This window comes from Callorhinus ursinus, unplaced genomic scaffold, assembly GCF_003265705.2.
Source record: "Callorhinus ursinus isolate GAN/ISIS: 27379988/994484 unplaced genomic scaffold, GSC_fseal_2.0 scaffold1, whole genome shotgun sequence".
NCBI classification, from domain to species: Eukaryota; Metazoa; Chordata; class Mammalia; order Carnivora; family Otariidae; genus Callorhinus; species Callorhinus ursinus.
The window spans coordinates 39,703,678-39,718,349 of record NW_027397063.1 but is presented as its reverse complement, the minus strand read 5'-3'; the positions used below and the strand labels follow the sequence as shown (position 1 = coordinate 39,718,349).

The 14,672-nt window shown below is 37.6% G+C and overlaps 1 pseudogene; it reads left to right on the top strand.

Annotated features, from left to right (window-relative positions):
- Positions 1-1,263: 1,263 nt before the first annotated feature.
- Positions 1,264-2,406, top strand: LOC112825408 (ubiquitin-conjugating enzyme E2 E3 pseudogene; annotated as a pseudogene).
- The last annotated feature ends 12,266 nt before the right edge of the window (positions 2,407-14,672 follow it).

Below are 14,672 nucleotides of genomic sequence, written 5' to 3'. Positions count from 1 at the left end.
TTTTTTTTAACATATAATTTTTTTTTTGTTTCAGGGGTACAGGTCTGTGATTCATCAGTCTTACACAATTCACAGTGCTCACCATAGCACATACCCTCCCCAATGTCTATCACCCAGCCACCCCCACCCCCCCACCCCCCCCCCCCTCCAGCAACCCTCAGTTTGTTTCCCAAGATTAAGAATTCCTCATATCAGTGAGGTCATATGATACATGTCTTTCTCTGATTGACTTATTTTGTTCAGCATAATACCCTCCAGTTCTATCCACGTTGTTGCAAATGGCAAGATTTCGTTTTTCTGATGGCTGCATAATATTCCATTGTATATATATGCCACATCTTCTTTTTTCATTCATCTGTTGATGTGATGTCCCTTTTTCTAATGGGTTGCTTGTCTTTCCCTGACATGTAAGAGTTTTTATATAGTTACTTGGCCTTTGTCAGTTGTATGTGTTGCAGTTAAAGTCCTTCTGGTATGTGACTTGTCTTTTCACTTTACTTCTGCTATCTTTTGATGAATAGAAGTTCTTAATTTTAACAGGGATAAATTTGTTATAACTTTTTTTCATGGCTAGTGCTTTCTATGTCTTCAGATGACCTCCCCTACCCTGAGGCTATATTCTCCCAAATTAAACATCTTAAAATTTTGCCACCTATTTGATGTCCTTAATCCATCTAGGATTGATTTGATTTTGTGTATGGTAGGATGTGAGAGGTTTAGTTTCATTTTCTTTTCCTGAGGGAGAATCACATCAGTCATCACTATTTATTAAGTAGTTTCCTTCTTTCCCAGTGATCTTCAAAGTAACAAGTATTTCAGATTTCTATGTTCGTGTCTACCTACTTTGGGACTCTTCATTCCGTTTGGAAAAAAAAAATGTTTAAAAACAAACACACAAAATCTTTAGTTATGAATTTGCATTTAATTTTATCAAGTATTTTTACCCTGGAAGTTGAGAACCCATTGTTTTTCTCCAGTAATCTGTTAATGTGGTAAAGGACATCTATAGAGTCTCTATTAAACCACCCTTGATTTCCTATGACAGTCTCAACTCAGTCATGATGTTATATGTATTTTTTTAATACATATAACTGGGTTTAGTTTGTTAAGATTTTGTTTGTAATTTTTGAAACTTTGTTTCTGAGTGAAATTTGCCTGTGACAGTCTCTTTATAAGCTATCCTTTACTAGTTTTGGCATTAAAATTATGTTTGCCTCCGGGTTCCACACTCCCCGGCCAGAGCCTCCTCGGCTTCCTTTTTTTCCCTCCCCCCCCTCCCCCCCCCCAGCTGCCTCCATTTCCTTAAGGAAGGGTTTTTTTCTCTCTCCCTCCCCCACACCGTAGCGGCGCGCGAGCGGGCCGGGCGGGCGGCCGAGTTTTCCAAGAAATAACTTCAGCAAGATGTCCAGTGATAGGCAAAGGTCCGATGATGAGAGCCCCAGCACCAGCAGTGGTAGTTCAGATGCGGACCAGCGAGACCCAGCCGCTCCAGAGCCTGAAGAACAGGAAAAAAGAAAACCTTCTGCCACCCAGCAGAAGAAAAACACCAAACTCTCTAGCAAAACCACTGCTAAGTTATCCACTAGTGCTAAAAGAATTCAGAAGGAGCTAGCTGAAATAACTCTTGATCCTCCTCCTAACTGCAGTGCTGGGCCTAAAGGAGATAACATTTATGAATGGAGATCGACTATACTTGGTCCACCAGGTTCTGTATATGAAGGTGGTGTGTTTTTTCTGGATATCACTTTTTCATCTGATTATCCGTTTAAGCCACCAAAGGTTACTTTCCGCACCAGAATCTATCACTGCAACATCAACAGTCAGGGAGTCATCTGTCTGGACATCCTTAAAGACAACTGGAGTCCTGCTTTGACTATTTCAAAGGTTTTGCTGTCGATTTGTTCTCTTTTGACAGATTGCAACCCTGCGGATCCTCTGGTTGGAAGCATAGCCACTCAGCATTTGACCAACAGAGCAGAACATGACAGGATAGCCAGACAGTGGACCAAGAGATACGTCACATAATTCACAGAATTTGTATGCGGTGTGAAGGAGCAGAAGGGCCCCTTCCCACTGTGCTGCAAATCTTTATAGCCTTTACAATACGGACTTCTGTGTATATGTTATACTGATTCTACTCTCTGCTTTTATCCTTTGGAGACTGGGAGACTCCCCAAAAAGGTAAATGCTATCAAGAGTAGAACTTTGTAGCTGTAGATTAGTTACGTTTAAAACGCCTACTTGCAAGTCTTGCTTCTTTGGGATATCAAAATGTATTTTGTGATGTACTAAGGATACTGGTCCTGAAGTCTACCAAATATTATAGTGCATTTTAGCCTAATTCATTATCTGTATGAAGTTATAAAAGTAGCCGTAGATGACGAGGAATTATGTCATTTGTATTAAACCCGGATCTATCTCTGAGTATGTGGTTCATGCTGTTGTGAAAAATGTTTTACCTTTTACCTTTGTCAGTTTGTAATGAGAGGATTTCCTTTTACCCCTTTGTAGCTCAGAGGGCACCTGATGTATCATCTCAAACACAATAAACATGCTCCTGAAAAAAAAAAATATGTTTGCCTCCGAATGCATTGGGGAATATTCCTCTTTTTCTCTTCTCTAGAAGAGCTTGAGATGATTTGTACTTTGGAAGTTTCATAGAATGCACCTTAAAAAATCTTATTTGTCTTTTTTTTTTTAACTGGTGAAGATTTTCAACTAATAATTGAATTTCTTTCACGGTCATCGTATATTTAGGTTTTTTTTTTTATAATTACTTGATGCAGTTTTAAATTTTCTTTCTTTCTTTTTTTTCCCTAGGAAAAGCTTTCTTGTAGGATCTCAGGCTTAATAGGAATCTCAGGTTCAGTTTCCCAGTCTTGTAACTCTTCATATCATGTTTTCAGAGCTACATCCCTCATAGAAAGCACTTTTTAAAATAATTTTCGCAAAAGCACTATTTGGTTTTATGATGATGTAAAACCAAATAGTCCTTGTATATATATCATATTGCTGATGTAGGCATTTGGCCTTAGGGCAATCTCTATGCTTGCACACATTATTTTTTTTCAGAGATATCTGGGAAGATTCTGATTTTGGTTTGCCTAATTTGTGTATGTCCCCATGACAGGAGTAGCACCCTCCCCAGTCCACCCCCAGGGAAAATATGCCTCACTTGGGGAACCCTGAAAACTCATCTGCCTCTCCTCTAACTCCTGGGAAGCTGCCCTAACTATAAATAACTCATGAAGTAAGAAGCAGTGAGTGGCATATATGTGCATGTGGTTACACAGTAGTTATAAGGAATCAGTTTCCTTCACTATAAACACAATAAATTGATGTTTATTATTAAAAAAGAGCTTATGCATTAAACTGACATTTCATGCATCTGAAACATACCAGTGTTTTTAACTGTTACACGTGCCAACAATAACCATGTGGGGAAACCCTAGCAAATATTTCAAGTGTCACATATCTTTTACGGCTTTAACCCGCTTTTCATTTTATTTGCAATCTGCAGAAGTTAAAGGAAGATTCAACAAAACAAGTTCTCGCTTTTGAGGAGTTGAGTGAGGTTGCCAAAGGCTTGTTTGATTAGCTATTTTCCTCATAATAGCCACATGCATCTCTGCCCCTAACCATCTCTTCCTTGCAAATTTTAGCAAGTGCCTGAAGCTGAGAAGTGATAGGATCTGTCTGCCTCAAAAAGCATGTTAGGCTATGTTCAGGTTATACTGGGTTGAGAGATTTCTAAGGAGGAAATAGTAAGATCTGGTGACTAAGTTTTTCACACCCCACTTCACCTCTCCCACCCCCAACTACTTCTTGGCTAGCCCTAAACTTCTCTTTTTAATGATATCTTGCCGGAAAAGCTCATTACTAGTTCACAGGAAATGCTTTTCTCAGAAGACTAGTTTGAAATCCAGTTGTTAACTTATGCCTATATTTCCTCTTCTAAAGCAGAAATAGTGTGCCATTTGAAAAAAAAAATTCTTTCCTACAGTCTTAATTGTATACTACATTTGCTGCAATCTTAGGAATGGAACAAAAGAGGTGTTTTAGAGCAGGAGTTGACAAATTGTTCTGTAAAGAGCCAGATAGAAAATATTTTAGTTTGTGGGGCATATGGTCTCTGCCACAACTACTCATCTCTGCTGCAAAAGCACTGGAGACAAGATGGCAGTGCGTAAAGAATACACATGGCTGGGTGCCAATACAATTTTACTTACAAAAACAGGCAGGGGGCCAGATTTGGACCGTGGGCCATAGTTTGCCAACTTTTTTTAGAGACACTCTTTTAAAGGGACTTCTCTCAAGGTTTGTTACACATAGTTTCCTATCATTCATTTATCTAAAGCAGAGTTTCTCAACAAGGGTACCATAGACGTTTTGGGCTGGTTAATTCTTTGATATGAGGGATTGTTCTTTGCATCGTAGGATGTTTAGCAGCCTCTCTGGCCTCTACCCACTTGATGCCAGTAGCATCTCGTGAGTTGTGATCATCAGAAATGTCTCCAGACATTGTTAAATGTCTCCTGAGGTTAAAATTACTCCCTGCGGAGAATCACTGATCTGAAGTGATGAGACTGACAGGTCACAATCGGAGACTGTAAATTGTTAAACTGTCTGAACATAGAGCAAAGGAGGGGGTGTGAGGGATTGAGGCCAAGAGGTAGTCAAAGGGAAATCATTCAGGGCCATTTAGACTTCCTTTTGAAGGCAACTGGATGCCATTAAAGGGTCTTACAGAGATGGGTGTGGTTTTATGTTTAGTTTTATATTTGAGAATGGTCATTTTTGCACGAGAGAAGAAAATGAGTGAGGCAGAGCAAGAATGGAGGCAGGGAGGCCAATAAGAAGACCCAGTTCCCAACATTTTGACTGGTACATCTTGACAATGATAGTCAGGTTGCTGGGCATTATTACATTCTCATAAAATTCATGTAATGTTAACCAAATCTACAAAAGACTAATTCGTGCCATCAAGTCAATCTGTAATTTATTAAAGATGTGCCTGATCTTACAGTCAAGGTAAGTTGTCTTGTAACATTTGTTTCCTTCTACAAGGAAAATTGTCTTAGAAAACAAAACCACCTAAAAGCATTCTCAACTGTGACTATAGAGCCAGAGCAAGGATACTGACCATCATTATGGGATGTACTCCCAAAGTTATTGTGGCCAAATGAGTAAGCCAGCTCTGTTTTAGGGATCAAGAATTAACTCTTGATTTGGAAGGAAACTGAAAGCCCAATGTTCACTGACTACATTTATGACATCATCTCTCATTGGTTATGACACCTCTGTTAAACAACTCTGAAAAGGAAGCTCATGACATTTTGTAGTCTATAATTATTAGATAGCTCTTTTGTTTCTTTTTTAACTTCTACAAGATATTAGGTATTTAGTGTTTCTTTCCAGAGATCTAGAATGGTTGCATTGAGGAGTGTCCTCTTCCCAGGACAGTCTTGGGAATGTAGACAAATGCTCATCCTCAAACTCTCCTTTGTTACATTCTGCCCTTAATTCCAGTTATTCTCATGGTGGTGATATCCAATTATAGGTATCAAAGGTCTCCAGTCTATAGGCACCATGGTAGGTAGCAGGAATACAAAGATGAGAAGACATTTTCTACTCATAAAGAGCTTACAGTTCCATGGGGGATGGAGGAAGGGCTTCAGTCATTAAAATAACAAGTACAGTTGATATAATTCACATAACATGATATATTCCTCATCATTATTGAGGGAGGAATGTGGAAACCACTCAGTCACTCTTTCAAATTAAACTTTCCCCCTGTTTCCCTTCAAAACTTGAAGTTTCATCTTTATTTTCAGGAAAGCATGATTCCAGCTCCACTTCTTTAATAACTATTCTGTTTGGGTAAATTTATCTCCTGTTGGCCAGCCTTCAAATCTGACAAAATGTACAAGTCACAGAGATGCTCAATGTGTTAATACAGAAGCGGTGGCCACTCCCACCATTAGCCACCACCAGAGAGACATCATTTTCCTGATAACTTAAAACTATGAAGACCCCTAAGTTGGGGAAACCTCAGGACTGAATGATTTCAGAATACATGGTTTACTCTCTAGCAAACTAGCAGATGAGCTTGAAGATTAAACAAAAGCCTTGGTTTCATATATAATAGTTTAATTCCTTTTGTGTGGGCTTGACATCATATCCACCAATCTCATCATCTATGTTTTGAAAATCCAGTGAAGTAACAGAAACAAGTTCCTTGAGGTATGCATTAATGAGCATTGGTTTAAGCACCACTGTCTATCTTCCAGTAAAAACAATAAGTGAAGTACTTTAAGCTGGAAGATGTATAAGAGTTGTTATGAGATTTTTTTTTAAAGATTTTATGTATTTATTTGACAGAGAGAGACACAGCAAGAGAGGGAACACAAGCAGGGAGAGTGGGAGAAGCAGGCCTCCTGCTGAGCAGGGAGCCTGATGCAGGGCTCAATCCCAGGACCCTGGGATCATGACCTGAGCCGAAGGCAGACACTTAATGACTGAGCCACACAGGCGCCCCTATTATGAGATTTTTTTTTTTGCTTCTTTTCTCTCACCATCTTCCATATAATTTGCTGATAGTGGATAAAATTCAGTAAATTTGGTAAATTTAAGGGAAACCAAGGTGAGAATTTTTTCTTTTAAACTGCTATATTTTCAGTAGTATAGAACCATTATAACTAGTGTTTAACAGAAGCATACCCTTGCATCTAAAGGCACAGAAATATTATAAGATTTAGTTGTGTAAACTTAAGTACTCTAGGTTTTTTAAGTCTGAAGATGTAGCAATTTGTCTCTCAGGAGGCATGTTGTTTGCCCTTAATGAGACAGAAGTATAAATTGGAAAAAAAAATCTCTTAGCTTTGTATATATAAACATGTTCTTCATCTCCAAACTGAAAAAATAATATTTGTTGCATTAAGAAAGGCAAAGCTGCTCTTTTTTTCCTAGTAAGAACCCTAGGAAAAGCAAAAAACTTGCTAAAACACTTACTCCTTCTTTTCTATGTGACTCACAGTTTCCTTTTTGCTTCTGACAACATAAGTATCTTTGTATCTGTGCATCAGCCTGCCTAAGGCTTCATCTCCTTCCGTCGCTCAAAGACAGGGCCATGGGGACACTTCCAAGAGTCAGTTAAGGAGAATGCACACACTTAAAACCCACACCTGTTAATCCCCCATCTTTTCCAAAAGAGTTTCTTATTCAGTATTAGACTGAGAGCCTTTGTGAAAGCGTCCAGAATATTTTGACATTTCCTGCTTCATCTACAACTTAGAGCCAGAAGTGTAGCCCCAGTTTCTTCCAAGAGGTTTTATGAGCAAAGAGTCATGTGCTCTGTAATCACTCTTAGTTTAAGATGCCTCAGGTTTCATGCTTTGGGGATAGAGAAGGAAAGCACATTTTCTCCTGACACTTCCAGTCTATGGAATATATGTTTTGGAATTCTCATTTTTTTTCCAGCTGGACTGTGATTTCCTGATCACCAAGTTGGGATGCTGCATTAAAATGCATGTCTCGGGGCAGGCACATGGGTGGCTCAGTCAGTTAAGCATATAACTCTTGATTTTGGCTCAGGTCATGATCTCAGGTTTGTGAGATGGAGCCCCACATTGGGCTCTGTGCTGACCATGGAGCCTGCTTAAGATCCTGTCTCTCCCTCTCCCTCTGCCCCTCGGCCCTGCCCCCTGCTCGCACATACATGTCTTTTCCGTGTGACAGTTGGAAGTTGGGGGACCACTGAATCCCATTTCTCAGTAATTGTATTGTGGGCAATGCAATATAACAAAGATGATTATGAAAGTCTGCAGTGGACTTGGTGCTGGGCTTTCCTAGAATGGTCACCATCAGCCCCTCTGTCCTGAATGAGGCCTTCTTAGGCACCTCAGGGCAGTGTCTGAAGCCCAACATTTTCACCTAAACCTAGGACAATATAGTAATTATGCCTCAGCTTATGTGATTGATGTGGACACCAAGACTGGTTGGTGATTTCTTTCTTTCTTTTTTTTTTTTCAAAATTTATTTATTTGAGAGAGAGCGGAGCGAGAGAAAGCATAGGAGCAGGGGTGGAGAGGGGCAGAGGGAAAGGGAGGGGAAGAAGCAAACCCCCTACCGAGCAGGGAGACTGATGTGGGGATCAATACCAGGACCCTGGGATCATGTCCTGAGCCAAAGGCAGATGCTTAACTGACTGAGCCACCAAGGCACCCTTGGTTAGTGATTTCTTTTATCTTGCTGTGTTGGGTATGTGAGATAACATTATTTGTTACGATGTGGCCTATGTGTTGTACATAACACAGCAGAAACAGTAGGGGACCTGATTATCTCCTGGGTTCACATCTAACCCCTCCTAGATCCACCTACTGCTACTGACTATTGGGATGGTTAAAAATAAAAAGTTATTTCTAGAACATTTGTCATTATCTTAGTCCATTTAGGCCGCTGTAACAAAATACCTACGATTGGGCAGCTTATAAAAAATAGGAATTTATTTCTCGAAGTTTTGGAAGTTAGAAGTCCAAGATCAAGGTGTCAGCATGGTTGGGTGAGGGTCCTCTTCTGGATCACAGACTTCTCACTGAGTCCTTACATGGTAGAAGGAGCTAGGGATCTTTCTGGAACTTCTTTTATAAGGCAGTAATCCTATTCATAATGGCTCCATCCTCAGAGCTTAGGCACCTCCCAAAGGCCCCAGCTCCTAATACCATGATCTTTGGAGGTTAGGATTTCAACATTTGAATTTGGGGGGATACACTCAGACCATAGCAGTCATTGCACACGAGGTACTTGCTTATCATAGATAAATATTTGAAATTGTAAAAAAATACAAGAAAAAGTATCTCCATAATTCTATCACACAGGGACAACTGCTTTTGGTTTCTATCCTTCTAGCCTATGAACTTTTTTTTTTAAGTTTTATTTATTTATTTATTGGAGAGCGAGAAAGACAGAATAAGAGCACATGTGCAAGTAAGGAGAAGGGCAGAGAATCTTCAAGCAGACTCCCCACTGAGCTAGGATCCTGATGGGCGGCTCAATCTCATGATCTCTCAAGTGTTTGTGTGTTAAAGTCTTTGGCCCATTTTTAAAATAAAGTTGTTTGTTTTCTTATTGTTGAATTTTAAGATCTCTGTTTTGGATAACAATCTTTTATCAGATGTGTCTTTTGTAAATATTTTATAGTAATTTTTAAAGTCAAGTAGTATCAGTCTTCCAACTTTGTTTCTTCTTTCAATTTAGTGTTGACTATTCTTGGTTTTTACTTTTTCACATAAATTTAGAACCAGTTTGTTGGTGGAATTTTGATTAGAATTGCACTGAATCTTTAGATCAAGTTGGTAAAAACTGACATCTTGACAGTAATGAATATTCTATCATGAACATGGAATATCTCTCCATTTATTTAATTATTTGATTTTGTTCATCAGAGTTTTATAGTTTTCCTCACATAGATATTACCTATCCTGTGGGTGGCTACTAATGTAAATGGTATTATGTTTTTAATTTCAAATTTCAGTTGTTCAATCCTGGTATATAGGAATGTGATTGACTTTGTATTTTAACCTTGTATCCTGCAAACTTATAATTACTAATTCGCTCCAGGAATTTTTGGGCGATTCTTTCAGATTTTCTTTTTTTTTAAAGATTTTATTTATTTATTTGTCAGAAAGAGAGAGAGAGTACAAGTAGGGGGAGCAGCAGGCAGAGAGAGAGAGAGAAGCAGGCTCCCCACTGAGCAGGGAGCCTGATGTGGGGTTCGATCCCAGGACCCCAGGATCATGACCTGAGCCAAAGGGAGATGCTTAACCAACTGAGCCACCCAGGTGTCCCTCTTTCAGATTTTCTACATAATCAAGTCATCTATAAATAAATATAGTTTGGCTTTTTCCTTCCCAATCTGTATACCTTTTATTTTCTTTTTGTGTTTTAATGTGTAAGCTAGTGCTTCCAATATGATGTTGAAACAGAGTTGTAAGAGAGAACATCATTGTCTCTACCTGCAGAATGGGAAAGCTTCAAGTTTTTCACCGTTAAGTATGTTGTGAGCTGCAGGATTTTTTATAAACACTTTTTTTTTTAAATCAATTTAAGGTAGTTCCTCTCTATTCCTAATTTACTGTGAGTTTTAGATCATGAATGGTTTTGGATTTTGTCAAATGTTTTTCTGCATCTATTGCTATGATCATGTGATTTTTTTCTTTTAATCTGTTGATGTGATGGTTTACATTAATTGATTTTCAAATATTGAGCCAGGCTTGCCTACCTGGGATAAATCCCACTTTGTTGGGGTGTGTCGTTCTTTTTATACATTGTTGAATTTGATTTGCTACTATTTTATTGAGGATTTTTTCATCTAAATTCATGAGAGGTATTGGTTTGTAGCTTTCCTTTCATGTAACATCTTTGTCTGGCTTTGGTATTAGGGTAATTCTGGCTTCATAGAATGAGTTAGGAAGTACTCCCTCTGCTTCTATTATCTGCAAGAGATTGTAGAGAACTAGTATAATTTCTTCTTTAAATGTTTGGAAAATTCACCAGTGAATCTATCTGGGCCTTGTGCTTTCCATTTTGGAAGCTTATTAATTATTGGTTCAATTTCTGTAATAGAGATAGGCTTATTCAGGTTGTTTGTTTCTTCTTGCATGAGTTTGGCCAATTGTGTCTTTCCAAGAATTTGTCCATTTCATCTAGGTTATCAAATTTATGGGCACAGAGTTGTTCATAGTATCCCTTTATTATTTTTTCAATGTCTATTGGAGAATTCTCTTCTTTATATGACTAGAAATGACAATTTGGGTAACAGAGCAAGACTCTAGAGGCTTGGAGTCTGGTAATGGTGCCCCAGGTCTTAGATTGGTGACCAGATTGATTTTAGGGGGTTGGTCAATTACAGCACATCCTGTGCTGGCAAATGGGTTGGGTCATTTAGAATAAGAAATTCTGGTCTTCTGGGAATAATTCAGAGCCCTGTCAGCATCATCTCATGTGATTGGCATGCTTTGACATAATTTAATGTCCTGCCTGAGCACTGGTGCTAGGAATGAGGCATTTCACAAGTCAAAGGGCACCAATTTTATGTTCAGGCAGTGACGGCTGATGATATATAGAGTAAGTTGCCACATCTCATCCCATTGACTCTCTATCAGACCCTCCCTGTTGCTTTCTCTGTGTCTTTGTATTTCAATCCCTTGTTCCTGGAATTAATGTCAGATGTTTGTGAATCATATAATTTCAAGGAAGGCTGTTTTCTTTCACTTTAGTGAAGAGAAGTCGGGAATAGATGTTCTCAGTATTGGCCTGGGCTAGTAATCGAGAAGAAATTCTCTGAGTGTTTCTATTCTCTTCCTTCACTAGACCTGAGATTCTGCCTGTGATGAATGAATAGCCTGTGGCCTAAAGACAACTGATTTCACTTTATCAGGTGGGACCTTGAAAAGCTGAACTTCAGAAAGTTTGTCTTGGCTCACAGGTGTTCTTGAATTGAAGATAACTTAGGGATGCCTCGATGGTTCCTTGCTGCTATTCCCTGGTAGCTTAAGTTCTTGTGGTTAAGTCTAGAAGAAGAATATGGAACTAAAAACAAGCTAGAAGGAATTGATGGTTCAATGAATAGATGAGTTTAAAAGAGGAAGGGGTGGGAAAACAAGGTCCTCTTCACATTTTAATGTCCTCTGGATTCAAGTAGGCCTGGATTCCACTCAAATCCTTAGAATGATTCTGGTTTTCCCTTCCTGCATACCTTTCCAACTTCTTCCCATTCCTCTCAAGAACCCAGTCTTCTTTTTCTCTATCCTTCAATCTGTCCTAAATGTCTTCATGAGCTCTAAGGCTTAATGGCTAGTAATATACTATCCTACAATGTTACCCCTCTCAGCGATTCTCACATTTTACCATCAGCCAAGATAAATCTCTAAAATATAATTTCATATATAAGACAGCAAATGAGAGAAGAAATTTTATGTCTTAAGCCCTCTGATTATGATACACACTAAAGTTCGTGAACTCCCTGAGTTACACCATTGACTCACTCTGTTTCTTGAGCAAGTCTCTTAAGTTGTTTGAGTTATGCCTTCCCCACCTCAAAAGTTCACAGAGTTGTTAATGAGGATGAGACAGTGTAAAAAAAAAAAGTGTGGATTGGGAAATAATTTAAAAATTGAGCATCCCCAGGGGAATGATAGAGGAATAAGTAGATCATTCAGGGTTTTTGGTTTTGGGGGTTTTTTTTGTTTGTTTATTTGTAAATGAATTTTGCAAGTGGTGATGGGAAGGAGACTAGCTTTTCTAGAAATAAACTGGGAAGAAAAATTTAAAGTGTTGAACATTCAATAAACAATAGCTGCTATTTACCAAGGTCACTGTCACTATCATCACTATCATCATCATCATTCCAGTTAAAGAGATGCTAAATTCTGCTTTGATAGTCTCATTCTGGCCAATATTTTCTTGTTAGTTTCCTACTTGAATTACATCAGAAATCCTAGTTAGAAGGTATTCCACGAACAATATCAGAATATATGTTCTTTTCAAAGGCACAAAGATAGACCATATTCTAGACCATAAAACAATTCTCAATAAATACAAGAGGATTCAAGTCATCAACTACAATAGGATTAAATTAGAATTAAAAACAGAAAGATTCCTGGAAAAATCCCCCAAATATTGGAAACAAAATGGCATACTTCTAAATAACCCATGAGCAAAGAAGAAACAAAAGTAAAATAGAAATCTTTTTAACTAAATGAAAATAAAAATGCAAAATATGCTTAAATTTAGTTTGAGTAGGACAGAGAAGACAGAGATCAGTATCAGGAATGAAAGAGGCAGCATCACTGCAGATTCTACAGATATTAAAAAGATAATATGAGAATATTATGAACAACTTTATGTCAACACATTTGACCACTTATGTAAAAGTTCAAATTACTTGAAAGACACAAACTAATAAGCCTCACTCAAGAAGAAATAGATAATCTGAATATTTCTGTGTCTATTGAAGGAATTGAATTTTTAGTAAAGCAAACAAACAAAAAAATACCCCCCAAGCCCAAAACCTTTTACAGAGAAAACTCCAGGTCCAGATGGCTTCATAGGCAAAGTAATACTACTTGATTTTAAGACTTATAAGCTGAAGTATTCAATACAATGTTTCATTGGTATAAATAGGACAGAGCAATGGAACAGAGACTTCAGAATCAACCTATATAAATATGGACAAATGATTTTGATGAAGGCGTAAGTTCAATTCAATAGAAAAACAAGTGTCTTTTCAACAAATGGCACTAGAATAATTGGATGTCTGTATGCAAAAAAAAATGAACATTAATCCATACCATTCATCATATGCAAAAAAATCAACTCAAAATGGATCACAGATTTAAATGTAAAACCTAAAACTATGAAATCTTCATGACCTTTGATTTGGCAAATGATTTTTAGCTATGACACCAATAATAAAATCCTTAACAGAAATTTGTACAAATCAAAAACTTTTGCACTACAGAAGGCACCACTGAGAGAATGAAAAGTCAAACTACAGTTAGGGAGAAAATATTCACAAAGCATATATCTGATAAAAGATTTATAAGAACTCCCAAAACTCTATAATAAGAAAACAAACAATCCCCACCACCACAAAAAAAGTGGGCTAAAGGTTTTGGACAGACACCACCAAAAACCAACACCAAAAAAAAAAAACAAACAACCCAGATGGTAAATAAGCACATGAAAAAATATATGTATAGCATCATTTATTATTAGGGAAATATAACTTAAAATCAAAATGAGATACTACTGTATGCCTATTAGAATGGTTAAAATTAAGAAATTTGACAGTATGTGTCAACAAGGATGTGGGAAAGTGGAACATGCATACATTGTTGGTGTAAATGAAAATTGTACATCCATTTTGGAAGAGTTTGGCAGTTTCTTAAGAATTTAAATGAAAACCCACCTTATGATCTAGCTATTCCACTCCTAGGTATTTGTCCAAGAGAAATGAAATCATGCATCCCTACAAAGACATAAATGCAATTATTCCTAGCAAAATTATCTGTAATAGCCCAAACTGGCAACAACCCAATATCCATCAACTGGTAAATGGATAAATCAACTGTGGTATATCTATACAATGGACTACTACTCAGCAATAAAAAGGGATGAACAACTGATACATGTTACAACATGGTTGACTCTCATTGTAATAATGCTGGGTGAAAGAATCCATCCAAAAATAGAGTGTATACTATATGATTTGATTTATGTGAAACTCTCAAAACTGCAATCTGAAGTATTGTAATAGAAAACCAATATGTGGATGCGAGGAATGGGGTGGGAGGTGTGGAGAGGAAAGAGGGTGAGATTGAAAAGAAGCACAAGGATTTTTTTGGAGGTAATGAGTATGTTCATTATCTTTATTATGGTGAGGGTTTTCCAGGTGAAAACATGTCAAAATTCATCAAATTGTATAATTATGTGCAGTTTATTTTATGTCAATTATACTTTAATAAAAGCTATTGAAAAGAAAATTAAAAATATAATAAAATATAGTAGAGAAGGGCTTGGTTTGAGGAATAGTATACCCACGTACATTTGACTCTTTTTAAGGTTATTTTAGACACTGTCATGCTATTCTGAACTATTTAAATATTTTCAAG